The sequence below is a fragment of the Apium graveolens genome, chromosome 10 (genome assembly GCF_009905375.1).
Source record: "Apium graveolens cultivar Ventura chromosome 10, ASM990537v1, whole genome shotgun sequence".
NCBI lineage: Eukaryota > Viridiplantae > Streptophyta > Magnoliopsida > Apiales > Apiaceae > Apium > Apium graveolens.
In genome coordinates, this window is record NC_133656.1 from 168,106,239 (window position 1) to 168,128,129 (window position 21,891).

At 33.9% G+C, this 21,891-nt stretch overlaps 1 non-coding gene across 1 annotated transcript; it reads right to left on the reverse strand.

The window, feature by feature from the left end:
* Positions 1–552: 552 nt before the first annotated feature.
* LOC141694667 (small nucleolar RNA R71) lies at positions 553–659 on the reverse strand. Its single transcript, XR_012563954.1, has one exon. It is a non-coding gene; the product is annotated as a small nucleolar RNA R71 (small nucleolar RNA).
* Between the last annotated feature and the right edge of the window lie 21,232 nt (positions 660–21,891).

Genomic DNA, 21,891 nt, shown 5'->3' on the forward strand with positions numbered 1-21,891 from the left:
ATATTAGCGCGTGTTTTCGCCCTAACAAATTTTTGGCGCCGCTGCCGGGGACTTGGTGTTAATTTTTAGTTTATGTGCTTGTCATCAGTGGTCGTTAAAGTTCACTGACTCGGATTCTTTTACTTTCACGGTTTATTTGTTTGTGTTTCAGGTACTCATTACAATGGGAGATCCAGCAACACAATCGAGAGCCTTGATGGATTTTTCTCAACCCAAGATTAATGACATTCAATCTAGCATTGTCCGGCTAGCTATCACAGCTAATACCTTTGAGATCAATCCTGGCATAATTAATGGGTGCAGAATTCAATCCAGTTTGGGGGTTCTCCAACTGAAGATCCCAATATGCACATTAGGGATTTCATTGATATCTGGGACACTTTCAAGTTCAATGGTGTTTCTAAAGATGCTGTGAAGCTGAGACTATTCCCATTCTCTCTGAGGGACAGGGCTAAGAGCTGGGTACACTCTCTACCAGCTGGTTCGATTATTACTTGGGAAGATCTTGCTCAGAAGTTTCTTACTAAATTCTTCCCTATGGAAAAGACAGCTGCACTCAGGAATGCTATTACTCAATTTGCGCAGCAATCAGGAGAATCTTTATATGAAGCTTGGGAGCGCTACAAGGAGATACTTAGGAAGTGTCCTCATCATGGAATGCCTGATTAGATGATCATCAATTTTTTTTACAATGGGTTGGGAGCACAGTCCAAACCCATGCTCGATGCAGCAGCAGGTGGAGCATTATGGGCAAAGAGCTATGAGGAAGCTTATGATCTAATTGAACTGATGGCTGCTAATGAATATCAGTATCCAACCCAGAGATATCCACATGGAAAGGTAGCAGGAGTTCTTGAAGTGGATATAGCTACGGCTATCACTGCTCAACTAAAGGCGTTGTCTATGAAAATCGATTCTCTGGATAACTATGGAGTTAAAGCAGATAATTAGTGTTTGTGAGCTGTGTGCAGGTCGGCATGCGATAGAGCAATGCGCTATATCTAGTGAATCAGCTCAGTTTGTGAGCAACTTTCAGAGTTCGCAGCAACCAGTTCCAGACATTTATCATCCTGACAACTGGAATCATCCTAACTTCAGCTGGAGCAACAATCAGAATGCGTTGCAACAGCCGTTCCAGCAGTTTAAAAATAAGCTATTCAACCCTCCTGATTTTCAACAACAAATTGCACCAAAACAACAACTCCAAATTCAACAAAATTATGATGCAGGTCTATCTTTAAATGAAAAATCTGAATTGGAGGAGTTGCGGCTTATGTGCAAAACTCAAGCTCTTATATGCGAAAGCCAGGCTATTTCTATCAAGACTCTGGAGAACCAAATAGGGCAAATTGCTAATGCCTTATTGAATCGACCACTAGGAATGCTTCCTAGTGATACAGAAGCCAATCCAGGCAAGAGGGAAGTTGAAGAACAGGTGAACGCCATCACCTTAAGGTCTGGAAAGGTTGCAAGCCCCCAAATTCAGCAAGACAAAGAGTCTGAAAAGTCTCAAGTTCCAGAATCTGAAGTTTTGGCTGAAGGAGATGTGCAGAAGGAAGTAGAGGTGGAACCAAGGAAGACTACTGTGGAACACACTCCTCCTGAGGGTAATACACGGGAGAAACAGATCTATCCTCCACCTCCTTTTCTAAAGAGGCTGTAGAAGAAAAAGCCGGATAAGCAGTTTGAAAAGTTTTTGGAGGTGTTCAAGAAACTTCATATCAACATACCTTTCGCTGAAGCTCTTGAACAGATGCCTAGCTATGCGAGGTTTATGAAAGGTATTCTCTCTCGGAAAGTGAAGCTCGATGACTTAGAGACCGTTGCTCTCACGGAAGAATGCAGTGCTGTGCTGCAACAGAAGTTGCCTCCGAAGCTTAAAGATCCTGGAAGCTCCACTATCCCTTCCACCATCGGAAACTTGTCGTTCGACAATTGTTTATGTGATTTAGGAGCTAGCATCAATCTGATGCCCTTATCTATCTTCAAGAAGCTTGGTCTGCCTGATCCGAAACCAACATACATGTCATTGCAACTAGCTGACCATTCCATCGCTTATCCACGAGGTATAGTGGAGGATGTCTTGGTCAAGGTGGATAAATTCATCTATCCTGCTGACTTTGTAATTCTTGATTTCGAGGAAGATAAGAAGATTCCCATTATCTTGGGAAGACCATTCTTGACTACAGGCCGAACTATGATCGATGTGCAAAAAGGAGAGCATTTGATGAAGGTTTACGATCAAAAGGTCACTTTTAATGTGTTCAAGGAAATAAAGTTACCCACAGCTAAAGAGGAGTGCTTTAAAGTAGAGCAAATTCAGGTTTTGAATGCACCTCCGTGGAAGAGGAAGTTAGATATGCCATTCGATTCTCTTTGGTTAACAGAGCCGAAATTTTCTTAAAACCGTCTCGAGCCGTTTATTGAAGATGTTTCTACACTTGAGCTTCACCCACTACCAGATCACTTGAGTTATGCATTCTTAGGTGCACCACATGATAATGGGTTGGGATATATTTTTGATGATGTAGAGGGTGATCGGCCGGTTTCTGCCGTGCTTACAGATGGTCTCTCTCGTGCGCCACAGACAGTTGATAGGACTGATATTGGTGATGCACATTATAAAAGATTGACTAGGCGTATGGAGGCCATGCACGACATTCACCATCTTTTTGCTGAAGATTTGATACACGCTTTCGGTACTATTGTCCGAGACACTGGTGGCGAGGTTGATTGGCCACCTGATCCTCCACTCGAAGAGGGTGACTCTCCTGCTAATTAGGTATGCCTGAAATCCTTATTATTGCCTTCAATGAGGACATTGAAAATTTAAAGTTTGGGGGTGATAATGTAAGGATTAGTAGTGTCTGTCCATATAGATTCATATAGATTTATATTGCATGTTTAGTTGTAGTTCATTCATATTTTTGCATGATTGTTCATTTAGGAAATATATGTTTGTTTTTATGTGATTTTATATAGTTGCATTTGCATGCGTATTTAGCATGATCCCTTAAGATGAACTATGATATTTGATAAATTGATGTTGATTTCAGTGTGGTGATGATGAATAGAGGGATGTTTAAGTCTTAATGAATTGATTTGCATGCCAGAAATAAATATTTTCATAAAGTCTTATAGGGTTGCTTTTGATCTAGATCATGATCATACTTGTTTGTTGTTGAGATTTAATCACTTGGTTATATTTAGAATTTGTGATATTCTCGTAATGACGTAAAAACACTGAATTTTTTTATCTGGAGAAAAACTTGGATTTCATTGCTAGTTGTTGTAAGGCTAGGCATCAAATGGCTAATAGACAGCTCATATTTTTATGAGTAGTCTAGGGTTGAATGAGATGGAGCAAAACGCACTCATTCAGAAATTATTGAAAAAAAGAAAAAAAAGAAAGAAAAAAAAAGAAAGAAAAAAAGAATTTGTTTATGCATAATTGATCAAGAGTGAGCTCTTTAATACTCGAGTTATTAAGTTCTAGGGGACTTTGTGCCTAGTGACCTAAGGCATTTATAGTCTGGGATCCGCTAACCTAACGCTCGCTACATGGGTATTATTGCATAAGTCTTTTGGGACCTCATTCATTGCACGGTCAAATAAGCATCTTTGCTATGTGTTCAATAATAGTGTTAATCCTTGTATAACTCTAGTAGAAAGGAGGTGTTGTGAGTCATAATGCATTTATTGTCTATTTTGTTTATAAACTTTTGATTGTTTCGATGATAGATAAGTTATGGTTATTGATCTAGTATCGAGAGTATATGTGTTAAGCATCCATACACGCACGTTTCTGGTTTTTGAGTTGGTTTGTGGGATTTATTCGAACTTTGTTTCAAGTTATTGCATTCTTAAAGGCATTGGCTTATTCATTTGGTTATGGTTATTCTGAGGGGATCGATTGCATTATCATTTAGTTGCATTCACGTAGTTGCATTCATGCATTAGGTTTGTTTTATAGTTTTGAGTCTGTTATGCTTGAGGACAAGAATCGATTCAAGTTTGGGGGTGTGATAAGTGGATTTTATATCCACTTGGAATGCTTCATTACAAGCTTAAATTGGTGTTTTGGACTCAAGTTGTTGGTATTATGATGTGTTTTTGTGTTATTGCATTTCAGGTATCAGTTATATGAAGAAATGAGCTTTTAAAGGAAATATGATAAAAAGTGATCAGAATTGGAAGCCAAGGCCATTGTCAAGTTGTAGAGAATCTCAATAGCTTCGCGTGGGCAGTTGAATCGCCTAATTCTGACGAGTAGAACTCAAGTTATGGCCAAAACAAGATTCATCAGAATTTTTTCCAGAAGCTGTCTGAGCGCCCGCTCAGGCGCCCGCTCAGGAGAGCTGAGCGGCCGCCCAGAGAGCTGAGCGCCCGCTCAGGAGAGCGGAGCGGCCGCTCAGGGCGCGGCTGGTCGCTGATTTCGCTGAAAAAGCCTTTTTTGAGTGGAATTTGACGATTTTAAGGGTCCAGGTCCACTAGGGGCGTATAGATACTTAAAAAAAAGGGTTTTCATCATCCGGGAAGATTGGGATACCAAGTTGAAGACCTAGAAGCACAAAACAACTCCGAAAAAGAAGATCTTGTTTTCAACTTTTGATTCTTTGAATTAGTTGTAACTTTGGATGCTCGTTTTCGTTCTTGTTGAACCTAGATCTCGGTTATTCGTACTTTAATTATTATTCAGTTTATTAAGACCTTGTTTTATACCATGTTTTCATTGGAACCCATGGTGATGATGAGTTCGATTATGGGATAATCGTTGTCATGGGGTTCTAGCGGATTTACTTACGAATTTCAATAGTTAATTTGTTCTGATATCTTGGTGTGTGGTGATTGATTGATATCCTAGTATTGGTTGTGCTTATTCGTCTTATGTGCGTAGCTAACATATAAGATAGTGTGTTAATCTCTATTGAAGCGACAGTGAATATAGAGGTTTAGAACTTGCCATGCTAGCATAGGTTCATGTATGTGTATGCATGATTCGTAGGTAACTCTAACCGTTTTACTTGCCCTATGTAATCAATATGGATAACTTGTGCTTAAACCGTTATGTTGTCAAATTCTATAGACATATAGGGTCTCAATATAATTGGTGCCTATTCAGCTTCTATCTCTTTTGTGGATGTCTGGTAGAATGGTACTGGTGCAACGAAAGTTGGCGTTTATCAGTTTCGTGTTATCTGATTAGTGTCATCACCATCACATGCTAAGGTTAAGAATAATAAGGCTATTGAATGAAGTATTTAATGAAGTTAGAATCCCATATTTGTCAAATATAGTAATTCAACCTCAATTCTCTTAGTTAATGTTATTTATTATAATCTCTTATTTTAATAAAAACCCAATTTGTTATTTGTCTTATCATTGAGCGATAACCATACATTGTTGCATAGGTGCATAAATTGAACTTAACCTAAACCAGTCTCTGTGGGAACGAATCTGATTTATATCTTATACTACTTGCGAACGCGTATACTTGCATATATATTAGCGCATGTTTTCGCCCTAACACCCCCACATATGGAGCACACTCATAATGTCTTTTATGTGTCAATGCTTAAGAAGTATAATCCAGATTTCAGGCATGTAATCGAGTATGAGCCGATAGAACTTTAGGCAGATTTATCTTATATAAAGAATCCAGGTTCCAGAAAAGAGAAAGAAAGTGTTAAGAATAAAGTTATAAATTTAGTAAGAGTATTGTGGAGAAACCCAAAGGTTGAAGAGTCAACCTGGGAGCTAGACAGTGATACGCAAAAAAAGTACCCTCATTTGTTTACTTAGGAGATTCTTAGGACATAATCCTTTTAAGGGGGGAAGGATATAATATTCGGGAAATATTTGTAATTATTTTTATCAATAAATAATTATTATGTGATTATTTTATGAATTTTGGTCAATTATATGATAATTGGTATTGATGTTTGGATGTTTATATGTGATAAAATTTGAGTATTTTAATTTTTATATGTCCAAAATAAAGTATAGATAATTTTGATATTTTTCTGGTAATTTATATTTTGTTATATGATTTTATAAAGAATTTATAAATTTATTAAATTATTTTTCCAAGTAATTATAAACTATTTTGTATAATCGGGAATCGTCCAACTTCAACCGATTTTACATTTTACAACCCGGAAGTCTCAGGAAAACACCTTCCTAACCTAATTTGATAATTCCGAGCATTTTCCATGTTTTGACTTTCCTGATCTGGAGTACGGTTTTACCCGTGCGGATCCCGGTGCAAAATTTTGGATACAATATTTGTTTCGGTGAATTTATAAAACCCGTGTGCCCGAGAGACGGGATATCTTGATTAAACTATTACATTATCTTCTCGTAGGTTGTATAATAAAAATCCCGGTTTTGATAATTATCCTAAACTCGTACCGAATTGGATCGGTTTTATTGTAACTTAGCGGCTAAGTAACCTATTTTTATATCCGATATGAATCAAAGGGATACCAATATTCTATAAGTATAAATAGCTTTTATCGTATTTTATTTTATACAGATAATCATAAACAAACAATTAAAATATATAATTTACAGAGAAAAACCCTAATATCCGTCGCGTTATTCAAAATCAAACATAAAAATGAAGGCGTTATCGAAATTGAAATCAAGCGTGTGAATAACTGCATCGAACCTTGTGACAAGTACTTTCAAATTCTATAATCAGTTTCACTGCAGAAATCAGAGGTATTTTTCAATATATTTATTTAAATTCGAATTAAATTATGATTAAAATATGAATTTTTAGTTTTGATGTTGTTTGTGTGATTTGATGATTGCATCTTGTAGATAATTTTATTCTGATCATTTTGGTATATTATATGTTGAATTTGGAGTTTAATAACATATAGAAATTTGGGTTTGATTCTCGAATTTAAGAACTAGGATTTGAATGTCGTTTGAATGTAATTAATTGGATTTGAGCCTTTTTATTGTGAGGGTTATTAGTTTAAATTGATTACAACATTAAATAGATTGTTTCATAAGCAATCTATTGGTATAAACGTGATGAACGGATGATAAGGGATTCGACCTCGCCGAAATTTTGAAGCTCGCCGGCGACGAGGCTTCGACTGGAGATTCTGACTAAAACCAGTGTTGTTCATCAATTTTGAATCCATAATATTGTTCCTGACAAGAAGTACTGTCAATCTGCACTTCCTGGAGTGATTCTGAGCAGGTGGAAGCCGGCCGGTGGCAGTGCGGTGGCCGGAAAAGTCGATAGGGGGAAATTGGAATTTAACCCCCTTGTAGTTTGCAAAGTTACAAATCATGTATTTCTGTTTCAAAATATGTAAAATTCATATTTCTGTTTATTTTATTTTCACAAAATTGATTTTAATTATTTAAAATTCCAAAAATTCATTATTTTTAATTTTGAAAATTATTTTAATTTAAAAATAAATCTGAATTATTTAATTAATTAATTTTAGTTAATAACTAATTATTAAATTAGTCAATTAATTGAAATATTGATTGATTAATTGATTTAATTAGCTATTAATTAATTTTAATTGATTATTTAATTAGATTTAATTATTTCTTTTGATTTAAAAATTCTGAAAAATAGTTTCGAGTTTTAAAATATTATTTTAAATTATTTTCAAGACTCGATAATTATTATTAAATGATTTTGAAGTCAGATTCGAGTATTCGAACCTTGTAATTGTTTATAAATAATTTGTTGACCAGTTCAACTCTGAAAAATGTTCAAAAATTTATATTAAATAATCGAAAAATCATTTTAACCCCGAATCTTCTTTAAAAAAAATTATTTTTATCGAATATCTTATGTGCTATGTGCTATATATGATGTGATTGATGTGTAATCAGCTTATGTGTATACTATTTGACGGTTTTTATCATAACTTTCAATTCGTACGTCCGATTTGGGTTAAACGAAGGGTAGATAGAAGCTTGTGACGAATAGAATGAGATGGGAATAAGTATATTGGTAAGTACTTGTGATTTCTAATAGAGGAAGCGAGACGTAGAAATGGAAAGCAAATGGTCAGTGAGTAAGGATCAATAAACAAGTACAAGTAAAGTGAAAGCGGATTGAGTTAAGGCAAGTATTTCTGATCTTCCTTATTATACTGCAAGTATTTCTTAAACCATCTTGACATGTATTGAGATATTTCTATTTTATAATGCAAGTTCTTTGAAGTACTTAACCCTAAACCCTGATTCTTCTTATTGATCTTTGAGTTGTAAACCTTATTCCTTATAGACCATTAATTTTTGAACCTCCAAAGACGATACTACTCCACAAATACATACATATACCATACATAGATCACTGAAATGGAATTTCTTAATATTTAAACCTTCATACCTTGTACATCAAAAGACTAAACCTTATAATCATTAAACATTTGTCCTTCTGCTATCTGATTCTTTCCTAGGTTTGAAGCCAATCCTTATACACACCTTGTCATACCTTCATGGTGTTTTGAATCACCCTATGCTTTGAGATAAATGTTGTTTATAATTTTGCTTATTGATTTACATTGTTTATCATGTTGATATTATAAAATTGGATTGTTTTTAAATATGGACCAGATTTGTGATCATATTAGGCCAATGTGTGCCTTGGATATAGTATATAGAGCAGAGCTATATGCCTTGCTCGGGGTTAGTGCGTGACTGATCAGCACCCTAACCTTGATTTTTTAAAATAAAAGTGAATATCCAATTCTAGTCATTTCTTATCAAAAAACTTGATTCCTTATATCATTTCAATTGATCATTGTTTAATCTCAGTGTGGTCATTCTGACTTGCTGAGCTAGTTAGCTCACTCTTGCGGATATGTTTATGTTCTTTTCTAGTTAAGAAGGAAACTGTTGGTAGCGGGGATCCCCAGAAAAATGTGCGATCTAGGTTTCAAAGTTGAGACGGAATAAGTTAGCAAAAGACTATTGTTTTAAATTTTGGTTTGAAAGTTATAAGAATCTTTTAATTCCTGATGTAAGTTAAACTAGTTGGGATTTGGTACGTTTATAATATAAATAAGGTTGTGGCTTGTGTGCATACTTTAACCTGTTGTTATCCGTGATTATGGTAAGTAGGGTTATTGCATATATTTTATTCATAAACAGGTTTATATATTGGGTGTGTGTATTGTGAACCCCAAACTTCTGACTCGGGTTTGGAGGGCGTCACACGGACTTATCATTCGTGGTTTCAATTTTATTCTCACTAGGAATTGCTTATATTTATCAATGCTTTTAAATTTTTATATGCAACTATTTTGTCTTAACCTAATGATTATTGATATACTTCTTTCAATGCTTTCTTCCTTAGTCATTGAGCCTTATGATATCATGCTTATGATCTTAAACTTGTGAATTATGCAATATCCCCATGACTAGTTCCTACTTTCGAATCATTTATCCTTCATCCTTGATGACCCCGCTAGTGAGAAGATAATTCATCTCTGATAAGATTTCGTAATTTGAACCCTTGATTTATAGTTGTAATTCTATTGTCTAGAATCCCTTGAAAATAGACCAATTGATATCCTTGTTTAGAATCTTTGTAACTTCCCTCTAGCATCAGTTTTATAAAAGATAATTTCTTAAAAGAGATTTTCAAACAAAACAATGTTTTCTTCAGATTAATGGATTGGACTAAGACACAAGTCCATTTCACACTTATTACATTAGGCTTAAAAGTTTCCTAGGGATCCCAATTAAAATTTGTTAGAACCCAGCGAGGTCCGGGATTACTTCGTGGCAGATCACCGGCTGTAATCCACAGCGTCATAAAATGATTTTTGAGCAATGATTGATTTTAAAAATGCTTTAAATTGCTATATTTTTAATTTCTCTCTCATTTTATCACTTGTTGAGCATTCTGCTCATTTTTTTCTATTTATTCATGTTATTTTACCTAGGAAGTATGATTAGATTCAAGCAGACTACTCGTAAATCTACCAATGGAGCTGCTGAGGCCTATGGGCGAGCTCAGGTTGTCTATACCGTGTCTGTGTGAGGCTCGATGGTTCTATATAAGTTGTAATACTTGTTAGGGTTGGCTCAATATTGTAATCAAGATGGCTCAATCTTGTAATCAACCGTTTTTAATAATTATACATATCGGTTGCTATTTTTTGGTTAAATTTTTGGGTCTTGACAGGTATCGGTATCAGAGCTAAGGTTTAGAGTCCCTGGATATTCAAAATAGGTTATAGGATATATATATAAGAAATATGAGAGTGTAGGTAAATATTATCTGAGTAAGCCGCTAATATTCCCTTCGTATATATATATTGTTTCTCAAGAAAAGATGCATCCATCCTCGTCTTCTGCGCCATCCGATACTATTGCTTTATCCGTGTATGCTGCCTTGAGGCTTGAGTTTGATAGGCTCCAAGGGACATATGATCGGCTGATGGAGCGATTGGATGTAGCTTTTCAGGATGATCAATGACTTAGAGAGGAACCTAAGGCACAATTAATTGCGAGACTTAAGTCATTGACGCAGTTTGTTAATGCTAAGCTCGGGGAGATGCTAGCACACCACGACCGCAACAGCCAGTATACCATCCAAATGGTCTCATATGAACTCCAGGGCATTTTAAAAGTACTTTAGGGGGAGAAGTGGGAGGATATTCCAATAGCTCAAGAAGATAACGAGGAGACTTAGGAGGATGACCATTATGTAACGCCCTACAAATTCGGGGTTTAGATTTGGGGGTTACTTACCAACTACCAATATAATTAAACCAGTACAGTAATTATATAAACATACAGTTAACCCCTTCATACTCACTACTCAGGATCTTAAAGGTTAAGGTATGAAGACAAGAACATAACCTCTATCGTTATTACATTCTCAAACTCAAAGTCTTACAATCTTTCTTTATTACAAACCAACTAACTAAACATGTTTTAAAACTAGTTTTATTTTATTCAAACATACACAACAACTAACTAACCTAAACCTATTCTAGTAATTCAAAGCTCTCTTCCTGGATTGGGATTAGCACTCTTGGTGCCATAGGGTCCCGCCTTTTCACTCGCTTCTTTACTACCCCGGTGTGGATATGCTTCATTCTCAGTTTTAGGTAATGAATACAACACAGGGGGTGAATGTGTTTTAGTATATTTTTAAGATTTTTAGACTATTTTAAATATGGTGAACAAAGCAGTTTAACTTGTAGAGATATAGTATTTAAACAGAATTAATAAACATGCACATAAATGCAGTATCTACAAAAACTCACATAATTTTATATTAAAATCAAGTATGTCTTGCTACAAATCTCTGGGTTCTTTGTTGATAAAGAACTCAGCTTCTTTCTTGAGGGATTTACAAGAAATTCTACATTTGTTTCTTACAATTAAAAAAAAGGACCATTGTTTACTTTATAGATTAGTAAACACTGGTTTACACAGCATACAATAGACTATACTAAACCATACTAAAAGTAATCTCTAAAACTTCCCATTTTCGGCTTAGTGTATCTTTGCAAATCGTGCATGTCTGTGACTTTCCTTTATCAGTTAATCTTGGCCTTTGATCTTGTACTCTTCAAGGTGCTATTGTAGACTTTTCAAATCAGTGATCGATTTGTTTATTGATTGACAATCTTGGATCTTTAACTGGTCTGCATTCTGTACTTCAGGTTTATATCGAGATCTCTAGTTTGAATTATAGAGAACTAACATCTCGATAAGTATAATGGCTTATCGAGATCTCTCGAGGATTCTGAGTTCTAGAATGTGAACTGGACTTGTCGAGGTCTCCAAATCTCTGCATGTAGAATTGACTTGTCGATATGTCTGAAATCTCTGAAGAAATTTTGACTTATCGAGATCTTTGAGATCTTTAATGAAAAAATTGACTTGTCGATATCTCCAATCTTCATATCTTCATTTTGGCTTGTCGATATCTCTGAGTTCTCGAATGCATGAATGACTTGTCGATATCTCCAATCTTCATATCTTTATTTGGCTTGTCGATATCTCTGAGACTTCTCGATAAGTCATTATGGAGTTCTCAAATGACTTCTCTATATGACTTGATCAGGGACTTGTAGAAATCTAGACTTAGAATATTTTTCCTAAAACAGATTTATTCAACTCCAAGCTTCTTTACAATTTCTCTAAGGCGTGATCTTTTTGATCTTCTTCCAAAGTTTATTCTTAGGCTTGAGACTGTTTACTGAGAAATACTCCAGTCTAATCTTTGACAAGAAATACAGTATATAATACAAATTAAGATTATCCCACAACTAATTCGTAGGGCTGTCAATTTGACTTAGTCTTGTTATAGTACAGACATGTCTTGCACAACAACCTCCCCTAATTTGTGAGAAGATTGCTTATCAAAAATTCATACATGGTAACAAGACTAACCCCAAGTTACAATGAACAATAAAACATTACATAAAAATTGACAGAAATACTATTTTTATACATTAAGTGATTTCTTGAATTTGAAAGATACATTCATCAGACAAATGTCTCATCTTCCAATTTTTTTCCAATGAGGTCCTTTAACTCTACAAGTAGTTCTAGTTCTTCTATAATTGGTGTCCCTCTTAGACCTTATACAAGTTTGAGCTTACCAGCTAATGGATAACTGTCCAAGAAACCTACCCTAATTCTTGAGAATATGCCAACCTTGATGTTTAAGAATTGTCCACCCTCGGTAATTCTATTTATCCCATTTTATTTGAGTTCTTCAGATCATTGTATAAACATTTCTATCTCCTCAATGTACTTTAATTTCCTCACCTCTTTTTCAAACTTTTCTCTTGCTCTTCTTTCTTCCCTTAATACCAACGATACATCCAATACAGACCTCCATGCTTGTGTACCAGTATCCTTATCCTTTAGTAAGCTTATCACCCTTTTAATCTCTTTGGGTGAAAATGTGTCCATTAAGTTTCGGCCAAGTAAGGTGTAGGTTCCATCTTGCTAGTAGATTCTTACTTCCCTCCAAGATACAGCCCAAACTTTGACCATTTCTTCAGCTAATTATTGAAAGTAGTCTTCATTTGAGATGCATCAGTTCAGAGGTAGAAACTTATTTTGATTGAAACAGTTCCAGATGGCCCTCTCAGTTACTTGTAGTTTCATTGGTTTCCTCCCAATATATTTTTAATGAATTTTTGTTGGTGGCTTAACATAAGGTAGGTTTGGTATTTTTTTTAGAGAGGTTTGGCTTGAGTTGATTGGTATTTTTAGTAAGGTGTTAGCAGTTTGTTTGTACAGAAATTCGGGCTTAGAGGTTTGAGGTGGTATAGTGTTTGAGTTTGTTGGCTTAGAGGATTGAGCTTGATTGATTTGGATTTGTATGGTTTTCTTTTGTGGTTCTGAGCTGTCTTCCTTATTCTTTCTTCTCTCTTCATTCTTCTTCTTATCATCTCCCTTCTTCTCTGCATCTCTTTTCTTATCTCCTCATTTGCTTCCAGATGCCTTAGAGGGTTGACTTGGATTTGAGACAAAAGGTTTTTGATCACCTTTTTTCTTTTCATCATCATCCAATTCATCCTTATTGGTTTGAATTTTAGGCAAGTTGGCTTCAGGATTCCTCAGATATCTCCTTAACAGCTTAATAATTTCTTCATCCTCAACAGTCTTGTACTGCTTAGCCTTCAAATCAGACTCCATGATAATAATGAGCTTTTTGTTGGCCATGACACATTGCTTAGGAATATAGAAGTGTTTGCAATGTTTGGTGGTAGCACTGATGTATGCCACTCCCTCGTTTGGCTGTAAATATGCTTCTAGAAAAGCAGCTACTTGAGCCTTCTTTAATTCAGTCAGCAAGAGAGTGTCTTCTTGAATCACTTTATGGATTTTATTTATCAGAATGTCCAACTCATATTCTCTTATAGAGATGAGATAGTTAAGGAATACCTGCATACACCTGTCTACCCCTGAATTATTTATATTGATCATAATCCTTTTCTCCTAAAAATTGTAATATCCGGGACATATCGTGTAATTATTTTATCAATAAATGATTATTATATGATTATTATGTGAATTCTGGTGAATTATATGCTGATTGATAATAATATTTAGATGTTTATATATGATAAGATATGAGTAAGTTAATTATATGATGTCCAGAATAAAATATAGATAATTAAGGTATTTTTCTGGTAATTTTTGGAGTGTTATGCGATTTTATATTAATTTATGAATTTATTAATTATTTTCTGAATAATTACAAAATTATTTTATAAAGCTGGGAATCGTCCAACCTCAACCGTTTTGACGTTTTTACAACCCGAAACTCTTCGAAAAACTCCTTCCTAACCTAATCAGGTAATTCCAGACATTTTCAAGAACTGAAGATTGAAGATAGAGCAAAGAGAAGGAAGGAAGGAAATGAAAAAGGGAGTTGGAATAAAGAAGAGATTAATAATCACACCAATATGGATTTTATTAGACAATTAAAGAGATTTTATCAGATGCAATAAAGTTTTATAAATGACGTCTTGTTTCTAAATTGTTTTGATAATCATACAATATTTATCAAGTATTTCTGTTTTGGATAAAATATGAGATACAGTTTTAGTTCATTTTCTGATTGATATTTATACTTAGGTTGTTGTTAAATATCAAAAGTGGTATTAATATAGATGATTGATATTTACTTCAGCATGGGATATTGTGAGCATCAAAGTTCGTATTGATATCTAATTTGATATGAAATCAAAATGAGTATTAATATCAAGAGTTCGGTTTTAAATGAGCTATAAAAAATAAAGAATAGAAATAGGAAAGAAGGTGGAATCAAAAGGATGATAAAGAAACTTTATAAATTTCCATGAGATAGGTAAGATATGGGTAATATGAGGGACATAAGTAATTGAGAGAGGGAATGCATCCCAAGAATACTATTAAGTACCGAAGGCTAAAAGAAAATATCTAATGACAAGACATGAAGAGAAAATGGGGGGAACATGTAAATGAATGTTATACCTACCCAAGAGTTAAGGAGGGACATCAAAGACTAGATGGATACATTTCACCAAGAGACATCGTAGTAAAGTCACCTAAGAACCAAAGGTGAGGAAATCGTTAATTGCATCATTATTGATAGGTTATCCAAACCTAATCATTCTCTTTTATTAATAAACAGTTTGTTTAATAAGTGGGTTAGTTGTTGTTTGAAGAAGTGGTGGTACGTCATCAGATCCAGAAATTGATTTTAAATGATCAAAATTATTTGATTTGCGATTTGACAGAAGTTTTCAGAATACGATGAATTATGTCGAACCAGAATAGTATACACCATTCCTAGATGAACGGGCATTAAGTAAGGCAGAACTAAAAGATAAGAATTTGGCTAAACATCGATAACTCAAGGAATACAAGCTACTCCGAGAATATGATACATGATATAGATGTTAAAGAAGACTTTCTGATAGTATGGCACAAAGAAAGAATAAATGGTATATGTGACTAGACGTCAACGAAAGCATTGCAGTCAGTTTCATATAAGAACTTTTTATAACCAAAATAAATGATAATATGGGTTAAAATATGCGGGTGTTGCCTCCAGACTAGTATATTTTCTTCTAAATAGTAAGAGATTTTCGCTCGGTAAATATGCTTGATTGTGATTTAAGGAAAATAAGATATGATGATAAGTTTGTGCGTCAACCATATTCAGTCAAGATTTTCTCGTTGATTCTTAATTCTAAAGTAATTTCGAGAACGTTAGAAACCGAATACGCCATGGTTTCAATATATCATTCGCAGATGGACAAGAAGATTAAGGGAACGATTGAAAGTGATTACAAACTAAGTTAATTAAACAGAGAAACAGTTGGGAATGAGGTTCAATAACCAGTAACTATTGGGGAACGTTCATAAGCACGAATTACTAGAATTAGAAAGAAAAGAGAATCAATATGCATTATGATGGTCCTTTTGGAACAGTATAATAGGCAGGACAAGTATAAGTGAGTTAGCTTCACCACCACACGTATAGCTGGTTCATAGAGTGTATATATGTGTATATTCAGGAAAAGTAATTAAGTTCCATTATATATATAAAATGGAGACTTGAGTTCAATTATCTGAGCAACTAATAGAATATGATGACAGTGAGAGGCTGTTAAGTAATGAGTGATGCGGCGAGTAAAAGTTTATGAAGAGTTGTAAGGTTGAGGGATCAACCTGAGAAATTGAAAGTGAGATACTTGAATGTATCATTATCTGATCCTTAGTGTGATTCTGAGGACGGAATCCTTTTAAGGGGGGAAGGATGTAATATCCGGGACATAGCGTGTAAATATTTTATCAATAAATGATTTTTATATGATTATTATGTGAATTCTGGTGAAATACCCGCTGATTGATAATAATATTTAGATGTTTATATGTTAAGATATGAGTAAGTTAATTGTATGATGTCCAGAATAAAATATAGATAATTAAGGTATTTTTCTTGGTAATTTTTGGAGTGTTTATTGATTTTATATTAATTTATGAATTTATTCATTAATTTCTGAATAATTATAAAATTATTTTATAAAGCCGGGAATCGTCCAACCTCAACCATTTTTACGTTTTTAAAACCTGAAACTCTTCGAAAAACTCCTTCCTAACCTACTCTGGTAATTCCAGACATTTTTCGTGTTTTGACATTTTCAATCCGAATTACGGTTTGACCCTTGCGCGGCCCGACACAAAATTTTCGATACGATAATTATTCCGATATATCAACGAAAACTGCATTCTCGAGAGACGAGATAATATTACATTATTTTCGTATAAAGCGTTTTTATAAGAAGCCCGGTTTGGATAATTATCCAATACGGGTACCAAATCAGATCGTTTTTGCAGTTACTTAGCGGCTAAGTAACTAATTTATCGTTCCAAAATGATCCAAAACGAACCAATATTCCATAAATATAAATAGCCCTTCTCTTATCTTATTTTATTCGTATAATCATAAACAACCAATTAAAACTATTAATTTACAGAGAAAATCCATAAAAACGTTGTGTTCTTCAGAATCAAACGCACAAACGAAGGCGTTATCGAACTCCGATTCAAGCGTGCAATATATCAAATCGAAGCTCTCGAAAATACCTTTCTTAATCAATCAAATATTTTGGTGCAGAAATCGAGGTAATTTTCTTATTTAATTATTTTATTTCAAATTAATTAAAGATTAAATTAGGAATATTTGTTTTTGATGTTTTTGACATGATTTGATGCTTGAATCATGTAGATAATTTTATCCTGGTCATTTTGGTATATTATATGACTAATTTGGAGTTCAATAACATTTAGGAAAGTGTGTTTGATTCTCGGATTCATAAATTAAGGTTTATGTTCTTGAATAATTTCAATTGAAAATTAGGCGTTTCTTCATTAGGGGTTATTAGTTGATTCTGAGGACTGGGTTATGTTCCTTATGTGCTTTATAGTCGATTTGTGTGTTCGTCGATAAGAAATGATTCCTGGATAGCTCTAATCGAGCTTCGCCGGATTCTGGGAAGCACTCGCCGCCGACGAAAGTTCTTCATAATTTTTCGGTCATTTCAGGCGTGGTTTGATGATTTGGTTTATGGAATAATGATTATATTACTCTGTCCTACAAACCTGCACCTTCTTGTGTGTTTCTGGACTCTGTAGCAGTGTTCCGGCGAGCTTGGAGTTGCCGGCAATGGCTGTCGCCGACGAACTCGACGGGGACTAATGCAAATTGCCATTTAGTCCCCCTGTTTTTACAGAATTTACTTTTCAGTCCCTGTAGTTTCAAAACCTTATAAATATTGGATTTATGTTTATAAAAATTACAAAAATGATATTCTGCTTATTTTTATTTTCAGAAAATTGTTTTAATTATTTAAAAATCCCAAAAATTCATAATTTAAATTCTGAAAATTATTTTTGATTTAAAAATAAATCCTAATTATTTAATTAATTAATTTTAGTTCATAATTAATAATTTAATTAATAAATTAATTTAAATATTAATTGATTAATTATTTAATTAGTTATTAATTAATTTTAATTGATTTAACAATTAGATTTAATTATTTATTTTTGATTTAAAAACCCCAAAAAATAGTTTCGAGCTTTAAAATATTATTTAAAATTATTTTTAAATCTCAATAATTATTATAAAATTATTTTAAAGTAAGATTCAGGTGTTTGAACCCTGTTATTTACTTATAAAATGACTCGGAGACCCGTTTTAATTCCGAAAAATGTTCAAAAATTTGTAGTAAATACTTGGAAAATCATTTTGACTCCGAATCTTCTTTGAAAAATTATTTTGATCCAATATCTTGCGTGCTATGTGCTACGTGCTAGCTGATTGATGTGTTATATGCCCATGTGATTATTGTTGGACGGTTTTTGTCATAACTTTCAATCTGTAAATCGGATTTTGGTAAAACGAAGGGTAGATAAAAGCTTATGACGTCTATGTAACGTCTATGTGACGATTAGAATAATATGAGATTGAATATTGAAATATACTTGTAATGTTCAGCAGAGTAAGTGAGATATAGAAAAAGAAAGCCAGTGATCCGTAAATAGAATTGAAGCGTAGAAAGAGAAGGCGGGTGATTGATAAATAGAAGCAAGGCATAGAAAGAGAAGGAAAGTGGTTGATGAGTAAAACTGTTAGATGAGTACAAGTAAAGTTGGAAATCATCTGTGATAAGGCAAGTACTTCTGAACCTTCTTCAAGATATTTTGCAAATATTTTCGAACTTTCTCATAACATGTTGCTAGTATTCAAAATAAATCTTGTTTTATATTGCAAGTGCATTAAAATATTCAAACTTGAACCCTGATTCGTATTGATCTTGAGCCGTAAGCCTTATTCTTCATAAACTATAGATTGTTGAATTCTCAGATACAAGCCATACATATACAATACTACTCCACAAATACATATCTACCACATACTGATTTCTGATATTAAATTGCTTGACATACCAACCCTTATGCCTTGTTCAACATAAGACCAATCTTGTAACCCTTGAACCCTTGGTCTTCTACTTTCTGATTCTTTCCTTGATTGAAAGCCAATCTTTTTGAATTCCTTATTATACCTTCATGGTATTTTGAATCACCCTATGCTTCAAGATAAATGTTATTCATGATTCAGCTTATTGAATTACATTATTTATCATATTGTTATTCTGGAATTAGATTATTTTTAAATATGGACCAGATTCATGGTCGGACCAGATTCGTGGTCATATTAGGCCAATGTGTGCCTTGGATCCAATATATAGAGTAAAGCTGGGAGCCTTGCTCGGGGTTAGAATATCCAATTCTAATCATTGCTCATCCAGAAACTTGATTCTTTAGAATCATTTCAATTGATCATTGTTTAACCTTAGTTATTGCTATTATGACCTGCTGAGCTAGTTAGCTTACTCTTGCAAACCTTTTATGTTTTCAACAGTTGAAAAGAAAATTGTTGGTAACGAGGATTCCTTGTCCAGTGTGCGAGGTTGAGTTGGATCGAGCTAGCATGAGCTTTATATTGTAGATGAGTTATGCAAGATTGTAAGAACGATACCATTATCAGTTGTAAGTTGAACTAGTTGGGATTTGGTACGATATAATAAAAGTTAAGGTTGTGGCTTGTTTTCATACTTTAACCTGTTGTGATCCATAGTTGTGTAAATAAGGGAAAATGCATATAATACTTTATATACAGTTTTATATATTGGGTGTGTGTTGTGAAACCCAAACTTCTAACCCGGGTTTGGAGGGCGTCACAAAAATTGTCCTTTATCACTAAGATCACCCTTTTAGAGTTTATTGTCATATCTAAGGCCTTCTTGTATGTGAAAAAATTATTGTTTAGAGAAGCCCTGAGAGCCTTGAAAAATTTATCAAATTCCCTGCTCAGACTAGGTCCCTCAGCTGCTTTGATAAGCCTTCCCATTCTAATATCAACTTCTTCAGATTTGCCCTTGTTAGTAGCTTGAACAGTTTGAGTGGATGATCTTAATAGCCTAGCCTTTATCTCCCCCTTAGCCTTGTGGGCAGGCATGATAAGAGGAGTAGGATTTCAGGCCTCACGGATTTTGGAAGTGTAGGTAGAAGAATTTTAAGTGCACTCATGATGGCCCCCAAAGCCACAGAATTCCGCATTTGTGGATGCTGATGAGAGTCCACCAAGGTTTGAATATCAGTATGCTTACTTTGAACAATGGTTGTGAGTTGGGAGACTTGATTTGTTAGAGACTCATTCAATGATTGGAGGGAAGAAACTTGACTTTGAAGAACTTGAATTTGTAGATTTGTTGCACACCCTGTTTGATTCCTTCCATGAGAAGAGCAGATGGCTCGTACCTGCTTTGGTGGAGCTGATTCAACTTGAGTTTTGTATCATTGGAATTTTCAATATGCTGTTGAACCACCTCATGCAAAGCTATAAATGATTGTTTGAGATTTTTGACATCCTTTTCTACATAAGTCATATCAAATCTTGCCATTTTGTCCAAAAAATGTTTGGATTTTGAAGTGATCTTGACTTGAGAAGGAATAATCTTATCCATCTTCTCTCCCACCAGCTTTCGAATCTTGTCTTGATAATCAGTCAATTTTAATTCTAGAGCTTTACCAAATAAATAAAAAGCTTTGAGTTGAGCTTTGTAAACTTCATTGACTGCATCATAGACCTCTTGTGGAGTCAGAACCTTGGCATTACTCCCCAATATAATGATATATTCTGCAATGACTGGGAAATTACGCTTGTATTATATTATAATAAAAAATAAATTATTTGTTTTATTATGTCATTATGTGTAATTAGTCATAAAACCGCAGCTGTGTTATGTGCGTTCTGTGTCGAAAGGGTATTTTCCGGGTATTTATCGAGTATTTTATTCTGTGTTAAAAACTTTCGTATCAAAAGTTATACGACCTGAACTTCATTTTAATCGCTGGTATTTTAAATAAAATAATGGCCTTATTTCGCCTAGTATGGCTTGTACCATAGCGTTATTCTGAACATCCAGTCATTTTATAAATTTTATCATTTCACGAAAAATGACTTTTTGAGCCCCTTCGGGTTGTCAAAAGCCCCACAAAATAATTTTATTTTTATAAAATTATGGGAGTTTCAATTATACCATTTCTTTGTATTTTTAAATTATTCACAATTTTTGGGAAATTTTGGCATATATATTGTATATATTTAATATTTAACAATTTAAAAATTAATACTTAAAATTATAAAAGTAAGGGACAATTAATTTTAAGATGTAGAATTAGGGCCTTAATTTTAATTAGGAGTATTATTTTTATTAATATAAATAGCCTAATTATTATTATTTATTTATATTTAATTATTAAAAATTCTGAAAAATTCTGAAAATTCTCGGAAGAACGGGTCGAGTTTTGATTTCGGGTTGAACAATCCAGCCGTGATTTTGATCGATTTACGGCATCAAATTTAGTCGTGTAAGTATTCAAATCAAAGGTTTTGATATGTTCTTCAGTTTATAGCATCAATATCATGTTTTGATTCGTATATTTTCGATTTTAATTTCCAGGGTTTATGTTCGAATTAGGGCTTTTTGATTCTAGGGTTATTTTATTGATTTGATGATTGATAAAGCTTTGTTTGAATGTTTATAGTCGATTTATGCTAGTTAATTCATCAAACGATTCCTGGATAGTGAAGTTCGATTATTAGGGTTTATACTAATTTTTGATTTATACGTTTTTGAGTTTGTGTAATTTTTAGTTTGTTAGAGGTTAGGGCTTTGATTGTATAGTTCATAAGCTTTGATTTGAGATATAGAACGTGAAGTTTCATGTACAGATGAGTGAACTCGATGTTTGGACGGAGTTTAGTCGAGTTTGATCAAAGGTTACGATTCCAGGATGATTCTA